Source organism: Carlito syrichta, unplaced genomic scaffold, assembly GCF_000164805.1.
Source record: "Carlito syrichta isolate Samal-C Ts95f unplaced genomic scaffold, Tarsius_syrichta-2.0.1 Scaffold303768, whole genome shotgun sequence".
NCBI lineage: Eukaryota > Metazoa > Chordata > Mammalia > Primates > Tarsiidae > Carlito > Carlito syrichta.
In genome coordinates, this window is record NW_007247864.1 from 462,785 (window position 1) to 469,613 (window position 6,829).

Genomic DNA, 6,829 nt, shown 5'->3' on the forward strand with positions numbered 1-6,829 from the left:
CAGAGGTAATCACATGATATGATTACATTAGATTAATTTTTTTATGAAGGAGGAGTTACTTGAAAAGGAATGAGTGAACAAAAAGAAACCAGCCACAAGGATGGTCACTGCTCTAATGGTTTCTACTAAGGTCGTGCCATGGACGTGGAAAGGAGACGGTAAATTTAAGATGGGTATTAAACAAACAAGGAACAAGAGTAAGTTAGAATAAAAATCATGAACTATTGTCTTAGGTCAGGTTAACTGAAAGGAAGCTGAGATAAAGGTTTGCATTCCAGCTGTTTTGGGGAAGTACATCTGGGAGCAACAACTCTAAGGAAGAAAGGGAAGCAGGACTGGGCAGAGGGATAAATTGGTCTGTAATGAAATTGTCGCAAAGGCTTCAGTCAATTTCACATGTGCTGTAAAGCCACTTAACTCTTCAGAGTTTCTCGAATCTAGACAGTGGAACTGAGATTTTGTGCCCCTGGATTTATCAGTCATGGGATACAAGCTGCTGTTTGAAGGGCATAAGTAAGGCAATTGCTCTGGGTAGAAGTCAATTCAAAGAAGAGGCTACATCGGTAAGCTGTTAGCAATAAATATTCATAGAAATTGGGATCTCAGATGTCTCAAGAGGAAAAAGGAGTTTGGATTGTATACCACACCATCCACTATATTGTTATAACAACCTCTACATATTTGTGACTAATATAACAAAGGTCTATTTCTTCATGAAAAGTCCAAAGTGAATTTTCTAGGCAGTGATTCTGCAAGTCTCCTCCAGGAGGTGCATCAAGACTATTTCTAAGAGTATCCTCCAATAGTAGAAGCAGGAGGATTCTTTAAATATGTCATAAATCTTCACATCAAAGCAAACTCTTTTGATCACTTTCTCAGTGGACTAGAATTTTCCTCCATGTATATTATATTTCATTGCCACACAGGGAATGGATCTTAGGAGAATATGCCTTCCGTAGGTGCTTTATAATTTTCAGAACCCAATTTCTACTTAGACAAGGCAGAGGGATAGATAACAAGGGCTGCTTTTGTTGTTGTTGTTGTTGTTTCATTTTGTTTTGCTTTGTTTTTCTGGAATAGTCAGAGTTTTGAGTTTATGACCATGGCTTCTTTGTCAATTTAATTTCTTCAGAAATAAAGTAGGCATCTAAAATATTTCATGCAAGCAATCACTCACAGGTGCTTATCGATTTTTTTTTTTTCAATTTTGGTTTATTTTGCTTCCTCATTCTCATGGTTTTCTCTCAAGCTAATGGTGACTTATATGAGACTATATGGAAGAAGAGAATATATTTTTAAAATCACAACTTCTAGTTCTTAGAATTTTTTACCTGTCACTTTTTCCAGCCAATAGGAGGTTCTGAATTTCTGGACTTACTATTGCTTTATGTTTCTGTTTATAAACAAGGCAATTCTTCCCTAAGCCCACCTATTTCTTTTTTAAATAGAACCAACAGCAAACAACCAATTAACAGATTTTTAATTTTGTCTTCCTATTTCTACACAGCATATGCTGACCAGTAGATGCCATGGTTTTCCTCTCATGTTCCAAGATGCAGTTTTATCAAACATTTTTTTTGTTGAGCATTACTATGTGTGCAAACTTTGATATCAATGTCCTCATTGACAGTCACCCTCTGGCTAAGCTAATATCATATAATTTAGTTTTGTTACAGCAATACCATTTCAAGAAACCAACTTCTATATTATTCAACATAAACACTAGCTACTATAATAAATAGCACCCAAGTCTGTGTGTCCCAATACAGTAAAGGTTTTTTTTTTTTTTGAGTTGGAGTAGTCTCACTCTGTCGCCCAGACTGGAGTGCAGTGGGACACTCCCAGCCACCACAGCATTGCCCTGCTGGGCTCCAGTGATCCTTCCACCTCAGCCTTATACATAGTTGGAACTACAGGCACACGCCACCATGCCCGGCTAATTTTTGATTTATTGTAGAGATGAGGTCTCGTCAAGTTGCCCGGGTGGATCTCGAACCCATGGGCTCAGGCAATCCACTCACCTAGTCCTCCCAAAGTGCTGGGATTGCAGGCTGCGTCAACGAGCTTGGCCACAGTGTTTTTTTGTTTGTTTGTTTTTCTTTTTATCTTATTAAGAAATATTTCTGTTTAGAAAGAGATCCTTGGGAGCTTCTATAAACTACAGCTAAAAATTTTACAATGTTTCCATTCTGAGGTTCCAAGAACTCTCAGTATTTTAATCAACCAGAAATTGGGAGTAAAGTTGATTTGAGGCATTGTGAAAGACAGAACTGGAAGTGTAATCTTTACTTCCACCCATATTCTATTGACCAGAGTTCAGTGTTATGTTATATGAATGTGATGAGGTAAGACCTTGGGAAATATAGGCTTCCTGTGTATTCAGAGAACAATGAAAAAGTTTGGTGAACACATAATATTATTTCTACCCCCCAGATGTATTAGAAATAGAATTGATGTAATATTTTTTGAAGGATTACGTATGTGTGTGTACATGTTGTTGTGTTTGGTAAAAAGCAGGACATCTTGTGGAAAACAGATGTATTAAGTGAAACCAAAGGCATGGTATGGATTGTTAAAGTACTGATGGATCAATGGTTTTTAAATCTCCACGAATTGGCACAAGAATACTTGAATGGGTCAACTGAAAAAATAAGAGCCAGTGATAATAGAGCAATGCTTTCCATATTTCACAGTTGACACAAGTTCTAGAAGTAGGTAAAAATCTAGTTATGATGCATCAAGAAATAAATTGTTGTTAATCATGTAAGATTAATGACTATAGATGTTAATCATGTAAGATTAATGACTTCAAAAGTTTAACAGAGAAAGGAGGAATTTCCAGGAAGAAAGCAGACTGCATGAGTCGTTGTGTATGTGAATGATTTTACAAACAATTCTGTGTGTGTTTCTGTCTGTAAGTGGGAATATGAGAGGCTGGCTGAGTGGCAACTCAAGAGCACATGGTCAGGGCCCTCCTGGTGAAGCCCCTGGTGCCACGACTGCTCTGCTTTAATCCAAGTGCTTCCTGGAGTGCAGAAGCTGAGTGCCATTTTCTAAAATCTGCAGAGCTTTTCCTGAGAAGAACTGTTGGAGTGACTACTGACCCCCAACACCACAGCAGCAGCGAGGGATATGGAGGGAGTGTAAAAAGGGAAGTTGGGCAGATTCTCAAGGAAACAGTGAGGAGAAGCCACTCTGATCCTGGACTGGGTTCCAGAACCTTGCCACTGGGTCCTGAGATCTAGAGACTATGGTAACTGCTGGAGAGGGAGCTATTGATCCCATTGGTGACAAGAAAAGCAGACAGTAGAGAAACTGAGCAGACTCTCTAATGCCTGGCAGAGAAGTGGTTCAGGAAGGTCTCAGTGGAAAGCACCTTGAGACAAAGCGCTATCTCTGTTTTGTGTTGGGTCTGTTCTTTGTGACCTCAGAGAACAATGTCCCCAATGAACAAGTTCTGGCAGATAATAGCAGATGCTGAACCCTAGAAGATCCATTCTCCCCCCTGAACCAGTTGCTGGGCAATAGGCACAGACTATGGAACTGCCTGAGGAGACTAGGGCTTTGCAAGCATACCCACTGTGAGGTCATATTGTGCAGAGACAGAGAGTGAGTGCCAGCTAGCCCATTCACTAGAGAGCAAACATTATCACCTACCAATAGGTTCAGAATCCTAGCAGACTCCCACCAGCTCCTAGTAAGTGCTCAAAATTGTAAAGAAACAGCCCAACAATCCACCCCCAGGTCTACTTAATACTTGAACAAACCTGGAGTCCCAACTCAAGGGAGGACAAATGGTAGAGCATATATCAGAAGTAATGGCTTCTCCATTTTCCACTGAGAAAGATAAAAGACAACAAAATTAAAGAGAAAGATAAAAGAACTGTTACAAATGACGAAAAACCAACAACAAACTGCTGGTAACCATCAGAGTCCCAGCAAAGAGTCAGTGCTAGACAGAACAACCACTGGGGCACAAACAATGGCTATCTCCGAGAACGATGGTACCTAGAAGCTGCTTACAGAGATCAGAGAATTGTTGGATAGAATGAATAAAAATCAATAAATGCAAGGGTTAAAACTAAATGAAATTGTAATATAGCTAGACAGACTCAAGAAAATGTACTTACAAATAAAAGAAATAAAGAACTCCATCCAAGAAATAAATAAACTGACAAGCATGGGAAGCAGAACTGACTAAGACAAAATCTCAGACCTGAAAGACAAAAATATGGAATTAACTCGATCTATCAAAAATATAGGAAAAAACATCAGAAGAAGGAGGAAACTCTCCAAGATATGTGCGATTTTATTAAGAAAACAAACCTACATCTGATCAGAATACCTGAAATAGAAAGAGAAACACCTTAGAGCCAACATTCCATGAGATCATTCAAGAAAACTTCCCTCATCTGGCCAGAAAGATGACTATACAAGCACAAGAGATCTGGAGAACCCCTGTAAGACATCTTATGAGAAACCCAACTCCAATCATTTGCCTACACAAAGAAGGTATAAAAGAAAAATTCCTAAAGGCAGCAAGGGAAAAAGGTCAGACTACCTACCAGCGGAGATAAATCAGAATTGCTGCAGATTTATCTGCAGAAACACTACTGGCCAGAAGTAATTGGACCTCAATCTTTAATGTTCTCTGAGATATACAATTTCAGTCAAGAATTTCCTACCCAGTCAGGCTAAGTTTCATCAGTGAAGGAGAATTAAAATCTTTCCCAGACATTCAATGGCTAAGAGAATATTCTGCTTCAAGATCAACTCTACAGGAGATGCTTAAAAAGATGTTGTGCATAGAGAAAAAGAAACAAAGGAAAGACCATATGCTTCACAAGATCACAAACACATCAGCAGCAGAACACAAAGCATGCTTGCAAAAATAAAAACACACATATATGAACACAAAAGCTAAAAGAAAACAAAACCACCTGGTAAAAGCATTATATCAAGCCGGGCTCGGTGGCTCAGCCTGTAATCCCGCGCCTTTGGGAGGCTGAGGTGAGTGAATTGCCTGAGCCCGCGAGTTCAAGACCCGCCTGGGCAGCGAGACCTCATCTCTACAATAAATCAAAAAATCAGCCAGGTGTGGTAGCACATACCTATAATTCCGGCTACTCGTAAGGCTGAGGTGGAAGGATCGCCAGAGCCCAGCAGGCGAGGCTGCAGTGGCCGGGAGCGGCTGCTGCACTCCAGTCTGGGCGAAGAGTGAGGCTCCAACTCAAAAAAAAAAAAAAGCATTATATCAGTGACAAATTCACACATTTCAATAATCAACCTGAATGTGAATAGACTACATGCACCAATGAAAATACATAGAAAGGCAAACTGTATCAAAAAAAATTACCCAATAATTTTCTGCCTCCAGGAAACTCATCTCACCACAAAGGACACCTGCAGACTCAAAACTAGAGGATGGAAAACAAATTTCCTGGTTAAAGGATCACAAAAGAAGGCAGGAGTCACAATCTTAATATCAGAAAAAACAACTTTAAGCTGTCAAAAATTTAAAAAGATATAAAAGAACACTACATAATCATAAAGATTTGATCCATCAACAAGAAATAATAATCCTAATACAGAAGCACCAGCTTTTATATGCACCCAATACAGAAGCACCAGCTTTTATAAAGCAGCTACTAAGTAAACTAAAAAATATATAGACTCTAAACTATCATAGCTGGGGACTTAAATACTCCACTAATAACCCTGGATAGATCATTGAGGCAAAAATCAATAAAGAAATCCAGAACCTCAACTTGACCCTTGACCAAATAGACTTAGTAGATACCTACTGAACATTCCACCCAACAACCACAGAATATACATTATACTCAATACCACTTCGACCAAAATCGACCACACCCTTGACCATAAATCAAGTGTAAACAAGCTCCACAAAACTGAAATACTGCCATGCACTTCCTCAGACCAAAGTGGAATAAAAATAAATATCACCATCAACAAAATTCCCCCCAAACACACAAAGACTCGGACACTAAACAGCATGATGCAGAACAACACCTGGGTCAACACAGAAGTCAAAACATAAATTAAAAGATTCCTGTAAACAAATGAAAATGAAGAAACATCTTACCAAAACCTCTGGGATGCCATGAAAGAGTACTAAAAGGAGTAGTCATATTTCTACTGACACACATCAAGAAAATAGAAAGACAACAAGTTAATAGCTTAACAAATCACCTAAGAGTGCTGGAAAGGCAAGACCTCCAAAATCCTAACTTCAATAGAAGAATCCAGATCACCAAAGTAAAAGCTCAAATATGGGACATAGAAGAAAAAAAACACCACAGAAAAAAGTCTATGAAACAAAAAGCTGATCCTTTGAAAGTATAAATAAGATTGATGAATCTTTAACCAGAATGAGCAAGAGAAAGGGGGGAAAAGTCAAAATAAACACAATCAGAAATGCAAAAGTTCAAGTCACAACTGACCTGAAGAAATACAAAAGATTATCAGAGAAACTATGCACACCTATATGGAAACAAACTCAATAATCTAAAGAAAATGAAGGACTTTCTAAGATCACACAACCTCCCAAAGTTGAAACAAGAAGAAATTGAGATCTTAAATAGACCAATAACAACCCAGGAAATAAACTTTGTCATAAGAAAACTACCTACACACACAAAAAAAACCCCAGACTGGATGGATTTAAAGCAGAATTCTACAAAACTTACAAGGAGGAACTGATACCAATACTATTGAAAATGTTCCCTAAATCATTTCAAGAAGCTAACACACTGATACCTAAACTGAGTAAAGATCCAGAAAAGAAAGAGAACTATAGGCCAATATA